Consider the following 24,820-nt stretch of genomic DNA (forward strand, 5'->3'; position numbering starts at 1 on the left):
TACCTGCTTTTTAGGTAAGATCTGTTAAAATATCCAGTGCAGCTATAGATTAAAGGCTATAAACACCTCAGAGTACGTTGTTGGTTTTCATTCAAGTCACCCAAGTTACTGGGCCTTGGATGTATGAAGTAGAAAGTCAGAATCAGTTACCTAATACTAGTTTAATTTCCTCTTTTCCTCATAGGTTTTCTTTAAGAACTTCTCAAATGACTTACTGTTGCCAAAAGATCAAAAGGTCGGGGCTGGGGATTTAGCTCAGCGGCATAAGCACCTGCCTTGCAAGCAGGCAGTTGTGAGTTCGATCCCTGGTACCGATAAAAAGGAAAAAGACAAAAAAAAAAAAAAAAGATCAAAAGGTCTTGTACGTGATGTAAGATCCTTTAAGAGCTTTTCTTGTACACTAATCTCTGAGCTTTATTTACAGCTTTGGTACCCGTATCTTCTCCTGTCATGCCCCTTAAGACATTGTTCACCAGTCAGGCTCCTGGAGTCTCACCACCATGCTTCGAAAGCATCCTGGACGCAGAGAGCTTTAGTTTTCTATTTTTAATAGCATGAGAGAAAAGTTCCTGCGAGCTTCATGAGATTCCGATGGTTTCTCTGCATCCTTCATCCTGCCTGTAAATCTTAATAAGTGTCATTTGACTAAGCAGAAACTGTCTACCTGTGGGCACTTGTGTTTTCAGAGCTCAGCCTACTTCCTCAGATTTAAATGTCTTAAAAGAAACTGCAGAATCTCTTTCCTTTTATGTGCTGGGCGAGGATGAAAACAGTGGGAAAGCAGCCTGGCAGCAACTTTGCGTTGTTTATTTTGGGTAAGTACCAGCAAATGTGCAGATATGAACAGTGATAGCGAACAGAAAGAGTTTGCACATTTAAAACAAAAGAAAAAGAACCTTGTTGAAATTTTTTCTTTAACATGCTCAATTTTCTGTGAGTTTCATCGCCATTTTTAAAACAGCAGAACCACAGTAGACACTGCTTCTCTATGATCAAATGATACTTGCAGGCCTGAGACAGAGTGAGAGACTCAAGTAGTCACTTGCATCTTTTACAGCTTGAAATAGTTTTTCTGCCATAGAATCTGTTGCCTGCTCAGAAATGGTGACAAAAAGTAAACAAATTGGAAAATAAAACACGTACTCATGGAACACAGAAATGTAAAAACAAGTGCATTAAAGAGGAAAATCCAGTAAATGCGAGGAATTAATGTATGTCTCTACATTGTTTTAATATTTGTAAGAAAGCAAAAATATTTAAATTCAACAGTGAATACATTTTATTCAACTCCTTGTGTTACATTTTAGTTTTCTTTTCCTTCCTTCCTTCCTTCCTTCCTTCCTTCCTTCCTTCCTTTCTTTCTTTCTCTCTTTCTGTCTTTTTGAGACAAGGTCTTGCTATGCAGTTCATGCTGGCCTTGGGCTCACATTGTAGTCCAGGTTGGTCTCAAAACTTGCGTATGATCCTCCTGTCTCCGCCTCCCAAGAGCTGGGATTGCAGCAGTGGGCCACCATGCCCAGCTTGTTACGTTTTAAATAGCAAAGTGCAGTACAAATAAAAATATACTTTGGCAGAAATTAAAGCTGGCCCAGAATCCATGGTAGTTGCCTGTTTTGTTTAATAGTATGCTCCTACTTTAATGGCATCATGCATCCCAAACTAGTAACAGTACATCACAGAACAGAGGGGAGAGGATGAGCTGAATGTGTCACTAGGATGGGCTTCATTTTAAAAATGAAAATTCAAAATATGAATAATTGTTGCACAGATAAGGTGGAACACGCTTACTGAAGCTCATATTTTTAAAAAATCTTTTGTTTTCCTTGAGTTCCTTATTTTAAAGTCAGCTATGAGAAGATTACTGAAGGAACATCAGCTGGTTATACGTGAGATGAACCACCAGTCGTAGGTGCTGGGAAATATGTCACATTCTGAATCTAAAGGTCACTCCTTGAGAATTAATACTACTAATAAACAGTGCAGAAGGCTCTTTATTCATTTTATGTGAGTGACTTGAAACCAGGTTTGTTAAACAGCTCACTGTAGCTGACAGTGAATGTTTTAGCAGGAATGCGTACCAGGCTCTCATAATGTTGTCCCCAAGTACAGTATGACTAAGGCATCCTACATTTAGCAGCACCTCTTTCTAACATCAAGTTAAAAGAGAAATAGAGAAAGAACGTAGGAAGAACTGCAGTGGTTTTGACAAACGATTAAGTACACTTCTACAAAGGAGTATCTGAAGAGTAAGCCTTTGCCCTGTGAAGACTGTGTGTCATTCCACATACGCTTGGGGTCATTTCTTCTTTTGTGGGTTCACTACGTCCTGTTTACACACTGACCCACTGGTAGTCTTCACATGCTGGCGTAAATGTTCTGTATCAAATCCCTCATGGAGTTATTTGGTGAATAGTCTGGTTTGCACTAACACGTCTGCAGTAATGTGAGAAACTTAAGAATCAGGCACAAAATTAAGAAGACGGACTCTTATTAGCACTGTCTGTGGCTGCTTTGCTTTGTTCTGTTTTTTGGTACGGGGACTCACACTCAGGACCTTGCACTACCAGGCGGCCGCTGTGCCCCTGAGCTGTATCCCTGGCTCTTAGCACGGCCCTTTGAAAGGGGTTAATGGTAGCAGCAAGGAGGATCCATACTGGTTGTATTTAGATGGGAAATAACATGAGGAGAAGGGTTGGACTGATGATCAACATCTTATGGTGAGAGTTTATGCAAAATGTTATATAAAAGCAATTTTAGTTGAAATGTGGTTACAGTTTTCTGATGAGGTAAAATTTTGCCAGAAATTAATGACTGTTTTTATACTCTGTAGTCGTATAGACAGTAGTGAGATAACTGGTTCTAAGAGAAATTTTTCATATATTAGCTTGTAAAACACTATGTATAACTCGCTTTTTAAATTTTACTGTCCTCAGTGTGGAAAAATCATTAAAAATGTGAAACTTTTAAAAGTCCAAGAATATTGGACAAGAACCTGGGGCGGTCAGAGTAAGCAAGACACGGTGACACCATAAGCAGTTATTTGAGGAATGGAGATGGTGTTCTAGGTTTCCCTTCAGAGTAGATGCGTGATGTTGGAAAATATTATTTGACTCACTCTAAGTCTCCCCATTTTGTCCTGGTACCGCCTGAAGAGCAGAAATGTTGGTTAGAAGAAGCACTTCTGTGTTCTTACAGACAGGGAAGCTGGTCAAGCTGGTGATGTGGAGGAACAGCAGGTAACTGGGGGGTGCGCAGCAGGAACAGTAGGCAAGGTTAGAGAAGGGGCTGGGAGGAGTTAAGAAACAATTCCATAAGCGTGTAAACGTCTCTTACTAAAACAAATACTTGAACACAAAGATTGTACCTTTCCAGTGAGACCCTCACGGTACAAATCACCTGTAGTTACACAATAACAAGGAGACAGCAGATAAACTTTCCTCGTTACCTGTGGCAGAAGGCTCCCTTGCATTCTCTGACTGCTCAACAAGTTGGCAAAACAGCACACAGCACAATTACGTCCAAAGCCAGGAGGGCAGAATTCTAGATTTCAGTCTCTTAGTTCTTCATTAATCTTCAGCATTCCACTTACACACTTATGCACAGACACACATGCACGTGCATACAGTGGGGCCAGTGCTGTGACTATCAGGCACTAGCTACTAAGAACACATTTCTCACAATCAGTGTGAAATGCATGGAATAGAACAATGTGAGGAGTTTGGTTATATTAACATAATGTATGGTTAGAATTATAAACACAAGGATGGTACAATGTTCAGAAATGGAAACTTTTCAAATCAAGCAGTCACACATATTTACAATATGCACAGGCTTTCTAGTGGAGCAGAAAGAATGTCTAGGCAATGTTATTGCAGATTTCCTGAATGTGGGCATCTCTAGTCCCTGTAATTCATAAAGTAAATCTGCTGACTTGGCATTAAGACTAAAATAGTGTGATCAAATATATATTGAAATAGGTTTGCAGAAATAACATTTACAAACTGTACAGTACACGTATGAGGACATAGAAAATAGATTCTAACTTTATGATCCCATTTATGCAAGGCAAGACTGAATCTGTTCCTAGTTTAGTCAGCCAGAGGTACAAGCAAGAAACAGTGGTCCATGAATAAATAAATGAATATGCTCATCAGGTATCTCAGTATTAAAAATCTGGAGAAACAATTTCCACTTTTGATCTGTGTTACTTCTCGATTGCTAGATACACCTATATTTCTTGAAACACTAACATTGTTGGGATGGCAGGTTTTTCCCAAGTAACAGCTACCCAAACCAGTTTCTGAAGGGTCTAGTGTAAAACCAGAGGACTGCAGCTGCACCAGGCAAATGTGTATAGCACTTAGGAAAATCAAAATGGAAATTAATGCTCTTAATTTCATGCCATTGCTATTGAAGCAACAGCAATACAAAATATACAAGACGGGTCACATGACTGAGGGTAGACTTGAAAAGTTTTGTTTGTGCTATTATACAGGACTCAGGAAAAAGCACAAAAAGGCGAAGGTCATTGGTGGACGTAAACATCCCTATTTGGATTTATGATGGCTCTGCAGTTAGTTGCACTCATTGTGGTCCTGCTCTCGATCTATGTCCCTGGAGCGGTGTCGAGATTCTCTGTGTCTGTGGTCACTGCTCCCATGGGTCTCATCTCGGTGGTTGTGATCACAATGTGGGGCATAGTGGTCCATGTGTTCACAGGAATAATCTTTTGGCTGCAAGTAGGCAGAGTCTCCACTCTCCTGAGTTTCAGAGTCAAATGTCTCTTGCCTGGAGAGGCCTTGACTCATACTGCTGTGATGCTTGTGATGTGGGGCTGAGGAGGAGGAATGGAGGTGGGATTTTTTGACAGGTTCCAAGCAAGATTCTTCTTCAGGTTGGAAAGCTGACCAATCAGGAGTGGAGCAATCAGTCACCTGATCACCTGGAGAACCCTGGTAACAAAAGGAACATAACTGGGCTTAACCAAGGTCAGAGTATAAAGAACTAAGTGGTCATCGTGCAAAGACATTCAAGTGTAGTCCTTTGAAAGGATCTAAATGCTGAAATGAAGTCTAGTGTAGCTCAGTTGCTTAATTCCTTTAATATCCAGTGGCATCAGTACGGTTTGTATTGTGTTATGTTGGGCTTTATTAAGTGCCTGAAACAGTACACATAGTAATCAGTTTATTTTATTATTAAGAATAAGTGAAGAAGGGTTACTGCTCTATTACATATTCTTTTGTTGAAATACACATGCAAGAGATTTTTCTATACGTGAACATAAACTTTCCTACCTCTGCTTGAACATAGATTAACAAAAACCACAATTAAAATAAAATGCATGTGTGACACTTGACATGGAACATCACTCCTCCAGGACCTTTACATACACTGTTTAATTCAGTAACCTAGGAGATAAGGTGATCTAAAGGAAAATAAAAGACAAAAGATGTGACAGTCACAACAGATTTTAATTATTGCTAGGGTATCCTTACTGTTCTTAAGGCCAGCAAGCCAAGACATAAGTTCACCTGAATTGTACATGCAGTTTCAGGTGGATCCAGGCCTTGAATGCAGACAGTTTACTGTCTCAAGGACCACACAGTTAGTTTTAAAAGTCTGTTGTATCGGGCTAGGGATTTAGCTCAGTGGCATAAGTGCCTGCTTGACAACGGCAAGTTGTGAGTTTGATCCCTGGGGGGGAAAAAAAAAGGTCCATAATATGTTGTATTTATTGTGCTTTCTTAGATGTACAACACACTGTGAACATTTTTAACTAAGTGACTCATGATGTGAGCCATACTTTCAATACTATTAAGATACTGGAGCATGCACCAAGCTGGCTGTCTGGGCTTGGAATGCAGTGGTGTGACCTGTAGCTTCTCTGTGAAGATTAAGAAAGAACTGCCCTTACCTGTGAATTAGAGAGTAGGGTGGCTCTGATGGGCAGAGCTGAGGTGGCTAAGGAAAGGCCTGGGGTGGATGCTGCTGGGAGGGTGGGTGGCCTTCCAGTAGGCCTCCAGTTAGTTGGCCAGGTGCTCACAAGCGTCCTCAAGCTGCTTCTCATCCAAAATCACATCAAACAACTCCTGTGCTGGGAAACACTGCAGAGGCACACTTAAGGCCAGGACCTTCCCCCTTACCTCATAAAAGAGGGAGAGGGTCCAGGGGTCATGAGCTACCTTTGTTTTTACTTGCCCATGCTTATGTGTCCCGCTTTACCCTTTTCTGTTATCAGACTGTCTTGGGCAGCTTTTAAGTGTGTGTTACCACATGTAATCGTTTTGAGCGCTGATTGCTTAACCAGAAAGTGAACAGGTGTCAAAATTAACAGGTGTCAACCAGAAAGTGAACCGGTATCACTAAGGGCTTGGCAGTGCAAAAAAGAATTTCAGGGCTGAAAAGCATTGATGGTCTGGTAGAAGAGATGTAAAAAGGGATAAAAATCTGTACAGTACAGGAAGAAGCCTGTTCTCAAAAGTTAATGAGGCACAGTTGGGACATGAAATTTGGCAGAGACGTCTGAAACTTCTGACAATTTGACATGGTCCAAGCTTCACAGTAGTTCATTAGGAAGTGATTCACTTTTCAAGATTTTTTGTAAAAAGCTTATGATAGATTTTAACATACTTCAAGACAATCAGATTGATAGAATCACAACTTTTATGAGAAGGTGAGATGACTGTGCTTGAAAAAAAAGTAGTATAGGTTAGAAGTGCAAGTGTGTTCAGAGGTAAGGATTTGAGCAACTTACAGTTCAGAATTGTTTTTACATGGCCCTCAGTCAATTTCTTAGATAGTTAATATAGGATGGGCAACTTGCTCCCTGAGATTAGAAGTGAATATAGGTCAGCTTCAAGGAGATTCATCTTACAGATCAAAAAAATTTAATGGTTAGGTGTTAAAGTGAGGACAGCACAGGGTACATGCGGAAGTCACCATTGTCTGTGGCCCACTCGTGCTCAAAAACACAGGGCCACAGAAGCAAGCAGGATGATTTACTTGTCTGAAACTAATTCCGCTTTAAGTGATGAAGATTCTGTCCCCTCACTAGCACTTGAATTCTTCTTATATGTTGGTATTCAGGCCAGAGAGTTCAAAAATTGATTTTAACTAGGATGTTGTTCTAGAAAGGCAAGTCACTGATTGCCTTCTCACAGCCTGCCATGACTAGGGTCCTTTTATTTACCTGGATATGTTTAAGAAGTCAGGGGCCCAAGTATGAATGTTTTATTCACAGTCAACATAATCTTAATCATTTATTAATTTTTCTTTCTTAGTCCTCGGGTCTGCCAGTAGATTTTTAGTTCTCTGAGAGAAGACATTTCTATTTTACTCCTTTTCCATGCCTATCATGAATTATGGCACTGCGGCTAAGGGCATACATATGTATTTATAGCTCTACCTCTATACTGATATCTCTAGATAGATATTTATTTAGATACATAGAGGTAAACATTGAATACTTTCACTTTGTCACCATGGATGGTTCCAAGCAGAGTTTTCAGTCTATCACAAGGATGCGAATGGAAGAAGTAAAAGGAATCAAGAGCATTATTCTTTCATACACTGCAAGGAATTTCCAAAGGTGCATTCTAAACAAATTCAAGGAAAGCCTTTGCAAAGTACATGCTGACATACATGGATAGATACACTGTATGTTGTGTTAATTCAGTAATCTGCTTTCACCGCTGCTCTAGCTGCTGTGATCTTAGGTAAGTTCAGAGTTCTAGTGATGAAAAGTTATTCAAGTTTGAATGTGTTTCTATTACCAGTTTTTTCACAATGTTTTGTTTTTAGAGCAGAGTAACAAAGTGTTTTGCAAGGATCAGTGAGAGCAGAGAGTGGTGGGTGAAAACTTTCAAACTAACAATCAGGGTTAACCATCACATTGATTTAATCACCTGTGGCCAACGATTAAACCAGTCATGGCAGTAAGATCACCTCTTTAAAAATCCCAAAAAGTAAAGTTCAGAGATCTTCCAAGAGTTGAACACCTTGAGGTGGTGCCCCCAAGAGGGAGAAGAAGGAAGTGTCACATTCTTCCACGTGGTGTTCTGGAGTGGTTACCCTTTACAAAAACTGGTGACCTAGGCAGTAAACTGTGTTCTTTGAGCCATCCTACAAATTATCAGGTCTGAGGAAGGACTTGTAGGAACCTCTGATTTACAGTCAAGTCAGACAGAATTTGTGGGAAACCTAGAAACCCACCAGACAGCACTGGTGTCTGAAGCAGAGTCAGTCTTTTGATCCTGAGCTTTTCAACTGGAAAGTCTGTATTATCTCTAGGTAGGTAGCATCAGACTTGAATTAAATTGTAGGACACAGTCCTGTTACCTATAGGAAACTATAGAATTGTTTAGTGTGCAGCAAATCAAAATCTGGTGCCAAAGTAGCTAACGTATTAGGACAGTAAGAGTTAACAAGAGTTTTTCTTCTAGCTCTGAGCTAATGAAGCCAATCCTCAGTTTGATTTTTCAAGACAAGTTGGATACTTGTCACAGTTTAGATCTCAGATGTCCCCCCAAAAATTCACACAGAAGTGGGGCTTTTAGAAGTAACTGACCAGGTGATCTCTAACCTAATCATTGCATTAATCTATTGATGAGATCATAATTTAATGGCAATGCTGGGAAGTGGTGGAAACGGGAGATGAGGATGACTTGAAAGGAGTGGACACTACAGGCATGACAGTGGCATGGTATCTGGTTCCTGCCTCTCCTCTGGCTTTTCCATCTCTCTTCTGAGCTGCCATGGTGTGAGCAGCTTTCCTCTTCAATGTCCTTCTGCCAAGGTGCTTCTGCCTCCCTGCATCCCTAGAAGCAATGGAGCCATGTGACGTGGACTGAGACCTCTGGGACCAGGAACCAAGATAAATCTTTGAGTTGTTTATGTCAGGTATTTTGTCAAAACAAGAAAAAGCTGACTAACCACAGTACTACTACATTGTGTTTCATAGCTACAAGATGATCCACTCCAGCCTTCTGTCCTATAAGCCATTGTAAGATACATGAAGGAGGTATTCCAGAAAAACAATTCCTCACCTCTGCACAGCCTAAAAACTCACACTGACTAATGGCATCTGGTTTTATGAACCCAAGGAAGCATTGGGCTTGCTGCCAAGAGCGAGATGACCATGGAACCAGAGTCTGCAGTCCCAGAGATGCCTTTCCTCTCAGGCTTCTGGCTTCCTTGTATGTTAGATAAGGAATCCACAGAGTGCCCTTCCATTCTAACTGGTCATCTCACAGGTTGCATTCATGTTCACATTTGCAATAATCCCCTACCCCACCATGAGCGCTTCTTATCTAAAAACATAACTATATCTTCCCAGAAGGCCCTTTCTCTATGTGAGCAATTTCAATGAAATATCTTGAAATATCCTTTCATCTTCTTGACTATTGGAACTACAAAAATCTTTGGCAAGAAAATCCAGCCCTTTCATTTGAAAAATGAAACACTGAAGCTTAGTAATTTTGTGCCTTGCTCGAGGTCACAGCAGCAGTTCAGCAAGGAGCTGTGCCCGGGGCTCCCAGCTCCTTGTCCAGTGCGTTCTCCAGTTACACCTGACCCTGGCTTCACACATGAAAGCCCAAGTGAAAGCTCTGCAAATCACTGTTAACTTTAGATGGCAGCTCTTGATATGCCACAGCCAGAAAAAGATAAGCATTTTTAAGAAGTCAGAACAACTGTAACAGCAGTCCCCTTCCCACTTTAGCTATTTAAGGCAAATTACGTCAGTTGGCTGTGTGCCTGATAGGAAAAGGTACCCATTTCCGGCATCAGCTGAGAATTGCCTGTTGGGCTGAGACACTTATAAGCTCATAGTCTTTCCCTAGGAAAATGCATTGTGTGTGTCATTAAGGCTATTTTTAGCCTTGCTGCCTTGAATTGAATGTAAACCAGCACTGGTGATACTGAATTTAAGTGTGATTTCAGGGAAGGATGGAGAAAGCATAGCATTTTTAGGATTTAGATCATGGCAACATGCTTTCAAAGGCAGTGATAAATCCATAGACTTTTTTGAGACTTTCTAGAAGTCCTTTGAATAATAAATATTACCTTTCCACTCATCAGTTGATGTTATGTTAAGGAGAAATAATTCTGCTGGAAACATGCACTGATTGTCATTTCACATACCATGCAATACTGCTGGGTATATGTCTGTCCAAAAACCTGTGGCCCTCTTGGAAGGTGGTGGGAGGTGTAAGAGGTGGGGAGGGAGGGCGGTCATGGCACCAGCACTGAATTCTCATGGCCGTTACCCAACTGTGCTCAGCACTTTTTGTTTAAGGATTCAGGAGAGCATTATGTATGCTTCCATGGAATTTTTTTTTTTTGAGACACTCTCTACACTATGAGTTCAAGCTGACCGTCAGCTGAATTTGTAGCCCAGATTGGCCTGGAACTGGCAACGATTCTCTTGCCTCAACTACCCAAGTGCAGAAATTACAGATGTGCACCACCATGCCTGGCCCACCAAAACACAAAATGTATTTGTTAACAGCAGTCAAGACCAATTATCTATAAATCTCATTTCCAAAGCACCTAAATGAAATCTTGTCTACCTCAAGCTTGGCTATACACTATCTTTAGAACTTGCATTATTATTTTATTTTATTGGCACAAAGAATTGAAGCCAGTGTCTTCACACTGAGATACATCCCTAGCCTTTTTTATTTTTTATTTGCTTGAGACAGGGTATTGCTAAATTGCCCAGGCTAGGTTCAGACTTAGAATCTTCTTGGCTCTGCCTTGCAGAGCACTGAGATTACAGGTGTGCACACCATACCTTGCTTTTTCTTTTCTTTTTGTTTCTTCTGAGTTCTGGGGATCAAACCCACAGCCTTGCATTCTACCAACAAATTACACCCCAACCCAGAAAATCTGATGCTCAGTCCTCTTGCCTACAGATTGATTTAGTGTTTGAGGTGAGTTCATATTAAAGGTATCTTGCTTGCTGATTTATCCGTTCCACATCCAGAACCTGCTTTCAGGGCTCATACCTTGTGAATTCATTCACTCCTTTCATTACTCAAAAAAAAAAGAAAACATGCTGGTGGGCATTAACAGTAGGGAATTATACAGTAGGCAGAGATTCAAAGATAAACATGTAGCCAAGAATGGTAATGCAGTCCTGTAACCCCAGCAACTTGGAGACTTGGGTGGGAGAATCACAAGTTGAAGGCCAGCATGGGCAAATTAGTGAGACTCCATCTCAAAGTAAATGATGATGATGATGATAGCTAGGGTTGTACCTCAGTGATACAGTGCCCCTGGGTCCAATTCCCAGGACAGCCAAAAAGAAAAAGACAAGAACATATAAAACTTTGCATCTCAAGAAAAAGACAGTCTTGCAGCAGAGAGAGATATACAAACAACAGCAATGCACTCTAAGTACTGTAGTTCTTAACTACAGAACTAAGAACTAATGGAAAAGCTACAAGGAAGGGACTAATCCACAGTGCCTATAGAAGGATTGCGAGACCTCAGCAGCAGAAGGGAGCAATGGCCACCTGTAAAGAAGCCACACTGACTCCATTTTGTCCTGCACACATCTGGTTGATGGCGTTTTGGTAGAAGGTGCAGACCTTCAAACATTCCCCCACCAAGGTAAAAACAGGAGGTCCTGTAAGGACAAGCAGCAAACAAATTACATAACCTAAGTATGCGCAATATGTTTCTTTGTTCTTTATTTCAATAACGGCTGCTGGTTTACACTGGCATGACCATCCCTTCCCTCAATCCAAAGGATCTCAGCAGCTGGATGGAGCATATAAGCTACTGCTCTCCACACTTATAGTACCTCAGTGGGCTGCCATCAACTACCTTTTAGAAGCCATTTTAGGGACAGCTCAACTGATCTGAGACTCTGAGCAGCTGCAGGTTGGCTTCATCTCAGTCCTCGTAGTGTTGAAATCCCACAGTGGCTGGGTGAGGGAGAAATGCAGGAGGTGTCCAGGGTCAGGGAGCCAAAGTCAGCCTGGTGAGACACATCCAGTGTGTCCTGGGCTGAACAGTTCAGTCAGCTCCACAGCCAGAGGCCGGGATCAGCCTAACCTTCTGTGGAGTTGAAAACACCAGAATCAGCACTCAGCCCTGATCCTATTGATATAGGGAATGAAATTCCCAGCCCACTATGTCCAGTGTGAGTTCATGTCCTCTAAAATCAAAGAATGCATTTTAGGAACCACAGAGGTTAAGAGTAGAATACATTTATTGAGAGAAAACAAGCTTCTGTCTGAGAGAGAGACAAAAGCGGGTTGCCAGGGACTCTATATTTTCCAGACGGTTCTAGGAAATCATGGCATACAAAGGGTTTAACATGGGGAAACTGGGTACTCACAAGGCAGATGGGCATAAGGTGGTACAAAACTAAGGCTAACCAATAAGATTAATAGTTCAGGTAAAATTGATTAAAGTGGGGACAAAACGGGAAGGGAATCACTTAGAATGCAGGAATTCTTAGAGAGCAGTGAATCTTCCCTAAAGGTTTGGAATGTCACTCCTTACTTCCTCAGCGTGCTGGGGAACTCTTTAGAACTTCACTCCTTAGGATATGGATGTATTTGTATGGTCTTTTATCTTGAGGCTTGGCCCACAGCAGCAGGTGCTTGTCTTCCCCTTAGTTGCAAGGTATCTGAGCTTCTGCACTGGCTCCTTTGAGGACCTAGCCCTGTCTCACTTCCTGTAGTATTTCTAACTAACTCAGCTGCTTATAACAGTCCCCTCTCTGAAGAAGTAACAAGAACTGCCATGAGGGTGTCATGGGTGATGACTGATCTGGCTTCTTCAGGCTGAAGAGGGTTGTAGTGGTGACCAGCAGTCAGAGATACTTCTGCAGAGATCCTGTCTAGAGGCCCTCAATAGATACCAGGCATTTTCATCATGGGTAGGCATACAGCTCTAAGTCTGGAGGAGACAAAGACAAAGAAACAGTTGAGTATGTATGGGGCAAAGAATAAAACCAGTAGAACAATTATGAGTATAGGTAACAAAGATTTCCACCAATAGGAACTAGTAATAGATTTCCATAAGAAGGAGAAAGACAAGGTCCAGGAGTCTTAAGAACCTTACATATTGTTAACTTGGTATCTAATGTCTTGAATAGCTACTGAGATATTAGCAGAAGAGTCAGGAGTATATATACACAGCATTCAGTTTTTACAATGGCACAAATGCCTCTGTGTGCTGCTGTTAGAATGTCTAATGTCATCTGAGTTTGAAGGACAGCCTGTCTCATTATTTTTTTTTTTCCTTATTTAAGAGGGACCAGCAGCAGTGTCATTTAAGGCCCACTCGGTATAGTTAGTCAAGGCCTCAGTACATTGCATGATGTCTTCTAATCCTAGGGAAGGGATAAACACAGAGGCCAAATGATCATACCAGTGGAACACACTTCTGTACCTTCGATGTTGTACGTGGGTAAATTTGCCGGTTTTTCGACATTTTTGATACTCCTGCCTTGTAACCATGCAAATCCTAGTGTGCGTCTGCCTATCCATCCAGAGCCCAGGCAGGGCCACAGATAGGCTCCACAAGACCAATGAGTGCCATTCGGGGCTCCCCATTTGATTCCAGGGCCATTAAACCAGTCTGTTGCAAACCAGTCATTAGCCTGAAAAGTTACTTGTGTGTCCACATTGTTCAAGGGCTGTCCACCCCAGGTGGGTAGTGGCATTAGGCCAACCAGAATAAAAGTGGTGTTTTTGTTCCCAACATAAGGGGGATTTTCTACTGAGATATCCTATGGTGGGAGTTAATCATAGATACTCATCCCATATTTGAAAATAGCCATATTGATATCTATGGTTGTTGGCCCTTAGGATAGGACCTTTCTTTTTATCTACCAGGGGCCTTACAGGCCTGTAGAGAGGCTCCAGTGGCATTATAAGAAAAAAATCTGATTATGTCCAGGATCATTAGCAATGTAATTTACAGGATCATTAAGAATATAATATTCAGAGGCCATTTTATTACTATGCAATTGTGGGCTGAACTATGAATACTGAACTTCTTTGTTATCTCATTACTATAGTCCTGTAATTTATTCCAATCACATCCTTGAAGTGGAGACACCCACCAAGGAAGTCCTGATGTACTGGACAAGGGCAGTGAGCCACATATCCTGCAAGAGGTGTGTTGTAATGATTTTGCATATGCTTGTGCCCACATTAAAAAGGAGTTGCATCCTCCTTTCAGTGGTGAAGGGAACAGTAAAAGGGCTAATAGTAGCCTTACTTACCTGAAGTCTTTGTTTTCTTCTTGAAGAGGAATCTTAGGTCTTCTGTGCGTTCACAGGAGTATGTGGGTGGTTGTTCACATCCAGTGATAGTCTCAAGTTTCCAGGGTTTGTGTCAGGTGTGATGCATCCGAGTGTCCAGGCCTCTTGTCTTCAGCATGGAAGAAGTCGACAGGATCACAGTGTAAGGTCCTTCCCAATGGCTGATGAGGGAGGGGATTTTACCAGTACTAAATCTCCAGGGTGGAAGATAGGTTTTCCTTTCTCTGTAGGCTGAGCTTCTGTAAGCTCTTGAAGAGTTTGCTGGAATTTAGCCAATGAGGTGATGTCTTTTTATAAGGCATCTGTTTCTCTGACAAAGAGAAAATCATCAGTGAGGAAAGGGCATCCATAAGGCATTTCAAGCGGACTGAGGCCTAGGTTTTGAGGTGTATTTGTTATTTTGATAAGAGGTAAAGGTAGGATGAATCTGAACCCTGGTGGGGCCTTGGGCTGAGAGGGCAGTCTGACATCCAGTGGTCACGTCTGCAGTCAGGGCATGGCCCAGGGGGCTTTTGAGTGCAGTCCCTCTTAAGGTCACCTGGCTTGTGGCAGTGATGGCAGGTGAAAGTCATCGTTGAGCTCTTCTTGGAGACCTGAGAATCAGACTTAGGGTCTGTTTCTCTTAATGCTGCGCAAAAGCAGCTGCTTTTTCTCAGTCTCTTTGTTTTCTCTCTTTGACCTTCCTCTCATCACAGTTATAAAATACTGAGGAGGCAACTTTTACTAAAGTATCAAGTGAGCTGGGGGTTTAGCTCAGTAGCAAAATCACTTGCCTGTCAAATGTGTGTTGTGTTTGATCCACAAACTCCAACACACACAAAATGAATGAATAAATAAAGTATCAAGTGGACTATCTGGAGGAAAAGCCATCTTTTGTAGCTTTTTTCTAATAGCTGAGGCTGACTGTGTAATAAACTTATCTTTAAGGATAATTTGTCCCTCTATTGAATCAGAATCTAAAGAAGTATGCTTTATCAATGCCTCTCATAATCCATCTAAGGAGGCAGAAAATTGTTCCTTCTTTTCTTATTGAATAACTGATAACTTAAAATAATTGAATGGTTTAGTTCTCACTCTTCTTCAGCCTTCAAGAACACATGTCTGGAAATGATTTCTAATCCAATCACTCACCTGGTTGTGGGCCCAGTAAGAGTCTTGCATAGGGACTGTTTGTGATCCAGTGGGAACACAGCTTTTGCAAACTCCAACTGCACTGTGTCGCTGGTCCAGGACAAAATAAATCAGTGCTGCTTTTTTAAAATAAAAACACGTCTTGTCCATTTTTGAACTCGAGTTTGGGCTTTGGGGGCTCGTTTGTGGATTACAAGATTTAATGGCATATTTTTATTATTTTATTCTTGCACAAGTTAAATTTAAACTAGTTGCTAAAGTTATTTCCCTTTATCTTCTGGCCTTCTAAAATTGACAATATGGTATTCATATCCAAAGGCAATAGCAGCCTGTAATGCTGCGTGTCTCTCACTAGAAATGAATGTCTGATTTAAGAGTAACACTACATCTTTCCAATCTACTTAATATGCCTGAGTAAGTCCTCTAAGGACCTGAATGTACTTGTCAGGCTCATCTGAAAATTTCCCAAGATCTAATTTTATTTGTTTTAGGTCACCAAGAGAGAAAGGTACATGAATTCTGGAAGTTCCAGATCATCCATGTACTCCCTGCAAAGGATACTGCCCTTGAGGAGCTTGCTTAAACTCAGCTAAGGATGGGTATAGTCCTGGAAAGGCCTGGATTACAGCTGGCCTAGAAGCTTTATCCTTAAGGCTGGAAGGGCAGGTGGGGGAAACCTTAGGTTCATTAAAAAAGGGGGGGAGGATTTGATTAAGGCTATTTTGTCCTCAGGTTCTAAAGGTTCAGGAGGTGCAATTTTCGGCTCTTGGGTAGAAGATGCCTTAAGAGCCCAAGGTGCTGAGTTTTCCTGTTACTCACATTTACATTTAGAATATAAATAAGAAGTATTTCCCAATGCATAGAAAGTCTGAATGTAGGACAGCACTGACCTTTTCCCCTCCTTTTCATTGTATGTCTCTAGTTGTAAAAGAGGATCATAATTAATACTTACCTCTGTATTCCACTAAGGCTCTTGGGGGTAGGTAGGCCACACACTCATGCAGAGAAATACCAATTGGATCTTTTTCAACATGGAAGGCTCGAACATCTAGTGCCTAAGAATGTGTTCCAAAGGAGAATGGGCTTTGACATTTTGTTGTCCATGTCTATAATGTAAAAGCAAGGCATAAGTATGAAACCTTTTCTGTACCCAGGCATTGAACTAAGGACCGTTTGATGAGCTATGAGTGATATTGAGCTATCTAGTTATACATAAAATGAGTTAAAATAAGGTGTCCTTTTTTTTCCTGTTTGATAGATGTTCCCCACGTGTCTCTTGGGTTGAAACTGCTCCAGGGCAGGTGAATGCCTTCTGGAGAGAATGGACCATAGTTTCTGTCAGCCTATCTACCCTGGAACTGGCACACAATCCTATATTCCCAGATAGCTCATGAGCTTTGTTTCCATAAAGAATGTTTAGCGAAGGAAGCATGACTTTGTAAACATGTATTATAAGGGAGCATACATTAAAAGGTGAGTTGGTGGTAGAGTACTTTTCAGGTTTTTTAGAGTAACTCTCCTCTAGAGATAGATAGAACAACTGACTGGAGGAGCATTACTCCTTAATCTGGGCAAAAGAGTCTCCAGACATTTGTCTCTCACTTAATTATCTAGGTAACCTTTCTTAGTAACAGGACAAGGCTATACTTCATTTAAATTTCTGTATCTTTGAAGCTCACAGGTTAAATTTATAAATTATCATCTAGCAGTCACATTTTAAGTTAGAAAGAGGCACATCAGTCTTCTAGTCACACAGAAAATCCTAGTTACTTTTTTTTTAAATTTTATTTAAGGAGAAAAGAGAAAAAAACAGTGAAAGGGTACAAGTTATACAGATTTACAGAAAAAAAATGAACAGTAGGAAATCACTAGTTAATGGATTACATATTGCCATCTTAGAAATAATTGTTAAAGTCACAAAATTAAAGCTTGTAGAGTGGACATTCCAACAATGATACTGCAAACAGTTCTGTTCAATGATTTAAAACTCTGTGATATCATTTTCTAACTTATACACTTAAATATACATGCAGTTATATAGTTTAGAGCACTTTCTTTTCCTCTCTTTTGTACAATGACTATTACACATTTTGGGTTTCATTGCTCCCACGGTTCTTATTGCTTTTTTGGAAGAGAGTAAAACCAAATGTGACATAACAGAACAGAATCGGTCAAGTCAAAAGGGTGGACATAATAGATAATGTAAAAACATAATACACGGTGATCAACAGTGGTTACCATAATGCCTCCAGCTATCTCTAATTGAATTGCCTATATCATTAGTTATAATACAATTGAACAAAACAGTAAAGAACAAAACCGACAAAAGCAAACCATTGGAGACTTTGTAGGTCTTCAAAAGTAGATAAAAGTCAACGAGAATGGGCGTCATAATGAATCTCATTATCTTCACAGCTGATGCCTAAACGTTCGAACCTGATAATATCCAGCAAAACAGAATAGGGGAACATCAGTCAAAAACAAGATGGTGAGAGTAATACAAGGCTTCAAATTGAGATAATAGAAAGTCAAAGTGGGTTACTATAATATATCCTGCTATTTTTCCCTTTAATTAAATGAATAAAAATAAAAGAGTAAATAATGGAGTGGAGATTGGGATAAAAAAGGGCATAACAGCGAAACAGCGCAGATCAAAACATAAACATTTAAGCAGAATAGTGTTTCACCACCAGATAATTCCAACCCAAAGTAATTACCATATTGACTCTTTCCTTGAAGTCCTTGAGTACAACTTCGTATACGGTAGCATTAAGTTTATCAAAACAATGTAAAACCATTTAAGAGAATGACAGCATTACAGAGTATTTAGAATCGACTAACAGAAAATGAACAATGGTTTCTGTATAATCTCCTTGTCTTTAAAAGGTTTTTGCTTATACTATCGTACATAATAAACTCCAATAAGATACAACCTATTTAGACCATTGGAGACAGAAGAACAAAAGCTAGATGAGACTTTAAAACAAGATGATACTAAATCAGTATTACCTATTAAGATGTCATTTTCTCCAAAATAGCTGTTCCTATCATCCAATCTTCTCTGTCTCATTTCTGTTGAGCTCTTATTCTGTCAGTAGCTGTCAGTTTGTCTTCTTCATTTTGTTCTCTGCTCCATTCGTTGTGGCCTCCCCACCACTATTTCTGGGTTCTTTGTATTTTTTTTTTTTTAGAATATCCTGCAATACTTTCTATAGAGTTGAATTGGTGGTTGCAAATTCCCCCAGTTCCTCTTTATCCTGGAAGCACCTTGTTTTTCCATCAATTTCCAGGGACAGTTGTGCAGGATATCTCAATCTTGGCTGGAGATTATTATCTTTAAAAGTTTGAATTGTTTCCCCCCACGCTCTTCATGATTTGATGGTTTGTGCAGAGAAATCTGCTGTAATTCTGATGGGTGTTCCCTTGTAAGTGGTCTGTTTCTTGTCTCTGACAGCTTTTAATATTCTGTTCTTTTATTGAATTTCTGGAATTTTTATTATATGCCTGGGTGTTGCTCTGTTTGGGTTGTAGGTAGCTGGGGTCCTGTATGCCTCATACATCTGAGTATCTTTACCTTTTGCTAAATTAGGAAAATTCTCCTGGATTATTTCTGTGAGTAGCTTTTGTAGTTCACTTGTTTGTGTCCCTACTTCTTCTTTTATGTTCTTAACCCTTAAGTTATGGATCCTCTTATCATCTTCTTGTCTTTCTATTATTGCTGTTTGTTTCTTTGTTATTTTTAAGAAGTTTTTCATTTCATTCTCCCATATTACAAGCATGCCCTCCAGTTCAGATAGTCTGTCCTTAGTTTCCTTCAAGCTGTTATGCCAGTCTTGGATAGACTTCTTAGTTTCTTGATAGTCCCTTTGAACCTGCTTCACATACTCTATGCTTTCTCTGTTTTCTCCATCAAACAATTCTCCCCTCTTTTTCTGTTCTTCCATTCCACCATCTGTTTTTTCCAGGGTGGTGCTTAGCATTTCTCTAACTATTCTGCATACTTCTAGCTTCAGGTCGTTGATAACTTCATTCCTGAATTGGTCTATGAGGCTCTCTATATGGCGCTTTATGTCTATTGGTGCGGTGTCCGCTATTGCCTGTTTCTCAGAATTGGGGGCCGAGGAGCCGTTCTTGTTGCTGCCTTTTCCCATATTTTCTGTTCCTTATATATGCAAGTTTACACAGGAGGCCCAGCTTCCCTCCCTGTCAGCCACAGCCTGATCGAATTGTGCTGACTAGGTGTTCCCACCCAACGCAGTGCACCAGGGAGTTACGGACTAGGCAGCCTACATGGGAGTCGCCCCTCCGGGCCACCGTCAGGCTCTGGGATCTGGGTTGGGCCAGCCTACCTAGTCCACCAGCAGCGTCACGCAGGCCAGGCACTTTTCACCAATCCCGTCCGAGAGGGGAATGTGTGGCTGGAGTCGCCACCGCGCCCTGCTCCCGCAGGACTGCCTGGGCCCAGAAAGTCCTCCACTGGAGTCAAACTGTGGTAGAGTGTCAGTTTCTCTCACTCACCTCACCACAAGTCAGTGTACGCCTCCCTGGCTATCCTGTTTTCGACTCCGTTCACAGACTCCCGTTCTCAGAGCTTCTGCGTGTCTCTGTCCTTGCCGAGCCGATGTAGAGGCAGCCAGCCGCAGTGCGCCAGGAAACCCAAATCATGGCTTCCTTTGGCGCGGGGTCTAGACTCCACACCGAGGCTTTTCTGTTCCTGTTTTAGCACCAGGACTGCATTCCAAGTTGGTTTCTCTCAGCCCAGTTTGTTCCTGAGTCAGCAGAGCATATCTCTACCGGCTTATGTCTCCTTAGTCCGCACCATTCCTGACTTCTGAACCAAGCCTTTCAGAGAGCCTCCGTAGTATCTGCTATCTGTCCACCATGTTGTCCCGGAAGTCCTACTTTTTAAAAAATTTTATTTAAAGAGAAAAGAAAAAACAGAAAAAGAGTACAATTAATACAGAATTTCAAAAAAATAGAAATCACTAGTTAATAGATTACATATTGTCATCTTATAAATAATTGTTCAAGTCTATTTAGTTTTAATTAACATAGGTAAATCATTTCCCTACTAGCTGCTATGGAATGTAAGCAATCATTGCAAACTACCTCAGTATAATCTCTGAAGGGATGGGTAGTCTAAGTGATCTAAAGATCTATTGAAAAGTTTAGAATGTTTTTAGTCTACTAGCAGAGAAATAAGGATAATAGAAAAGGGGAGATTTTAAGTGGTCATGAGCAAATGTCCTTTGAGGAAATGTTGGGTGACAACCAGGGTGTTGCTCTGGCCAGGAACCCTCAGTTCTCAGTTTCTATTGCCTCAGATAACCAGAAATCAGTCTCCAAAAAGGAATCCAGCTGCCTGTCTGGTCAACATTCTGTTGAATCCATTGGCCACTGGCTTCAATGGGGATTCACCTAACAGATGCTGGGGAAAGCTAGCCTCTGATTTTGAGGGTGGCAGTTGCTGTAAGGATGATTAGCTGGCACAGTGACCACTGTGTGTCAAAATTCTATAAGGGATAATTAAAAGACTGCAAGATCATTACCTACACATTTATCAATTTATAATAAAGGTTTTTAAGTCCATAATTTGAGAGGTTGGAAAGCCTCCTTATTCTAAATAGGTTTACGTCCCCTATGTGTGCTGCTTTTAAGGATAGCTGCTTCCATTGCCCCATGGAAACTGGTTCTCCCCACTGTGTCTCAGGTTTAATTTCCAAAGGAGATTTGCCCAGAACACTGAGCTGGGACACCGCTCTCATGTGTATTCTCCTGAATAGGCACAATTCTGATGTCTCATCTGACCCAGAGATGGGGTATGTGTCCCTCATCTAAGATGACTTCCCTGTTCTTGGCATTAGCAAATGCTCATTTTCTATGGGCTTAACTCAAAAGGAAAAGGTTGGAATAATCTAGAGTTTTTCCCACTTTTATATGCCTTTATTAGGAAAATGTAAAGTGGCAAGAGAGTAAGAGATAAAGTGAAACAAAGGAAACAGAACAGGCTTGACATTCCTCTGGAGTATAAAGGAGGAGCAGAGCCAGTCTGTCTCAATGAAACCTGTGCTCCAAATCCGGAAGCATGGCCACCCGCCTAGTGCTTCTTAAATGGTGGAACGAGTCCCATGTTTTATTGCAGGCATGTATGTTTTCTAAGTCTGAACTAGATTTCATTTAAGAAAACCATTTAACAGAAATTTATATTAAAGACTATTCAGGGTGTTCTATTATTATCTGTGGTGCTATTGTCTAAATATAGTTAAGCAAGGAATACCAGTAACTTTAGCAACTAATATAACATGTGAAAGAATAAAATAATAAAAATATGCCATTAAATCTTGTAATCCACAAACAAGCCCCCCAAAGCCTAAACTCAAGTTCAAAAATGGGCAAGACATGTTTTTATTTTCAAAAAGCAGCGCTGATTTATTTTATCCTGGGCCCTGTAACACAGTGCAGTTGGAATTTGCAAAAGCTGTGTGTCCTCCTTAAAGCTTTCTAGCCTCTTGTAGAGAGCAGAGTTTACAAAGTAAAGGGGTTATGGGGGTGGATCAGGAAATCTGCTAAGGAAATGTTTTCCTTAGCAGAGGACAGAGTAGTCTAGCATTAGTTAATTCTTTGTCAGCTTATTTTAGCACCACATCTGTTATTAGTAGAGGGCAACGATGTTTAACATATCAATTAGGTTAGGTTCCCCGGGATTTACAATTTTTTACAGACAGGAGCATTGATTAACATATCAGTTAGGTCACCCAGAGGGGGGAAAATGTATACAAAACAGTAGGCGGCATTACAGGTACTTTGGCATAATACAAACGTAACAGAGCTCTTTTTGCTAGTGTACAGCATTCCCCACTGATTTTAGTCAGTGCACCAAATCATTGGCTCATGGGTTTTCAGACATAGGTACCTGTTTATAACCTTGCGTCTTTAAAATCATAAGCTGTATAATTTGAACCTGATCTTTGACATAGTTTTCCAATCTGAGTATAATACAAGGCCCAATAGGAAGATTAACAAATTTCTTGCAGCTGTCATTATTAAAGCTGTTAACCAAAAGGAGAAAGAAAACCAACATTTAAATTCACTGTTTTGTCACATAATTAACAATTTTTTTACAAGCCAGATAGAGGTTTCCTTGGGGTTTCTATAAGGGAGAACACAAGATTATTAGTTACATTTGGCAGTCTTGAGCTTTAAAGAGTCCTTGGAGGGAATGACAGTCCACTTATCTGTAGGTTGATCGCCTTTGGAAGCCAGGACCTGCTTGAAGTGGGAATGATGCATCGAGGCAGGCTTTCTGGCTACTTTGATAGCAGTTGGAGTGCTGAGGACTACAATGTAGGGACCTTTTCAATGGCTCAAGAGATCCACGGTGAAGCCTCTTGATGAGCACAGGTGACTCAGGCTCTACAGAAGGGTGTTTGTTCTCTCAGTGGGCTGCAGGTGGAGGATGTTGTTGTCAAAATAACCAGTGGGTGGAAGTCAGAACTGGCTAAAGAGTTTGGGGAGACTTAATAAGATCTTGATTAGCTAAATCAGCTAATTTTTCCTCAAAAATCTTAGGTATAAGAGGAGTTCTCTCATATAAAGCCTCAAAAGGGGAAATACCAGTAACATAGAGGGTACACTGTGCATACAAGAGGTCAAAAAAGGAAGGAGACTCCCCAGTTCTCACCAGTTTCTAAGGCCATTAGTAATTACCATCTTTAATGTCTGGTTTATCTTTTCTACTTGTCTTCAACTTTGGAGGCAGTAAGCACAATGGAGTTTCCAATTGATCTGCAAGACTTTGGTTAGTTTTTGAGTTATCTGGGCCATAAAAACCGGCCCATTGTAAGGCCCCATTGATAAGGGGAGGCCAAATTGTGGGACAACCTCATGTAAGAGTTTTTTGACTACTATCAGAGCTGACTCAGATTTTGTAGAAAAAGCTTTTACCCATCCAGTGAAAGTATCAACCATTATAAGTGAATACTCATATCATTGAAGTCCAGGCTTCCCCACTTCTGTAAAGTCTACCTTCCAGTGTTCTCTAGGCATAGTCCCACTTAGTGAGTGGCTGCTTTGGGTTCACCAAATGGCACTGAGGGCATCTGAGACTCACAGACTGGGCAAGCTTTGATATTAGCCCCCAAATGCAAGTCTTTTCAAGTGCAAATAGGCTCTGACAAAGTAGGTGGGAATGCAGTGATGTCAGGGCTATCTCAAATCCCCACTGATTCTACAGCTGCCTTTTGGGTGGTGGCATCTGCCAAATTATTTCCTCATATAACAAGGCCATCTCCTGCTCAATGGGCTCTATAGTGGATAATAGCCACTCTTCCTGGCATCCAGATGGCAGCCAACAAGTCCAAAATTTGGGAAACATTTTTAATCTTTTGGCCCCAGAAGCCAATAAGCACCATTCTTGATAAATGGTCCCACGAACATGGGCAGTAACAAATGCATACTGACAACTTGAGGTCTCAGTGAGGGCAATGAGTTCAGCCTGTTGGGCCAATGTTTTTGGCTCCAGGCTTGGTTCCCATAGAATCTGAGAGTCTGTAGTAATGGCAGCTCCCACAACCCACTTACCTGGATAAATGTAATTGCTTCCATCGGAGAAATACAAAGGAACTCTGAATAGTGGCTCATCTGTCAAGTCTGGTCCCCAATACAGATGTGGAGGGCAAGGAGGGGCATCATCAGGCAGCAGAGTGGCAGGGTTTGAAGCCGCTGTCCCCTTGAAACTGATGGTAGTCAGATCTAGAAGTAATGCTTGATAATGCATGACTTGGGAGTTGGGCAGCCATTGGTCCGGTGGAGGCTTGATGAGAGTCTCCAGCGAATAGGAGGAGACAATTAAGAATTTTGGTCCACAAGTCAGTTTTTGTGTCTCCTCTATCAGGATGACTACCGAGGAAAACACCCACAGACAAGGTGGCCATCTGGCTGCCACATAATCAAGTCTCTTGGAAAGATAGGCAACAGGCCTCTGCCAGGGTCCCAAACTCTGCGTCAGGACTATGGCTCCTAGAAATTTTTGCACTCGGTTTTTAGTCACAGGGACTGGAATCTGTTGGATGGCTTGCATCTGCTGGGAGGAAAGAGTCATTTATTTTTATTTTTTTATGGAAAGTCCAACAACCAATGCAGTTTTTCTGCCCAGCAGAAATCTCTTAAGCCTGGTCTTTAGGGTCCTCCCGGTTGTCAAATATCTTTTAAGCAACCTCTGATAACTGACTGAAGGGCATTTCCTCAAATCTCTCAAACTTTTGCAATTTTTGCTTAACATCAGTGGCCGACTGGGTTACAAAGGCAATATTAATGGCCCTTGCATTTTTAGGCACTACTGGTGTATAAATGTGATAGGGCTTTTGCACTCTTTTCAGAAAACCCCGAGGGAGACTAATAAGTCTC

At 41.1% G+C, this 24,820-nt stretch overlaps 1 long non-coding RNA gene across 1 annotated transcript; it reads right to left on the minus strand.

Annotated features, from left to right (window-relative positions):
* Positions 1-12,199: 12,199 nt before the first annotated feature.
* On the minus strand, positions 12,200-23,986 carry LOC134473508 (uncharacterized). Its single transcript, XR_010043760.1, has 4 exons — positions 22,597-23,986; positions 16,368-20,316; positions 14,246-15,534; positions 12,200-12,912 (listed from the first exon to the last, which is right to left on the minus strand). It is a non-coding gene; the product is annotated as an uncharacterized LOC134473508 (long non-coding RNA).
* Positions 23,987-24,820: the final 834 nt, after the last annotated feature.

Source organism: Cavia porcellus, unplaced genomic scaffold (genome assembly GCF_034190915.1).
Source record: "Cavia porcellus strain 051 isolate PalLab524CR breed Dunkin Hartley unplaced genomic scaffold, mCavPor4.1 scaffold_27, whole genome shotgun sequence".
Taxonomy (NCBI): domain Eukaryota; kingdom Metazoa; phylum Chordata; class Mammalia; order Rodentia; family Caviidae; genus Cavia; species Cavia porcellus.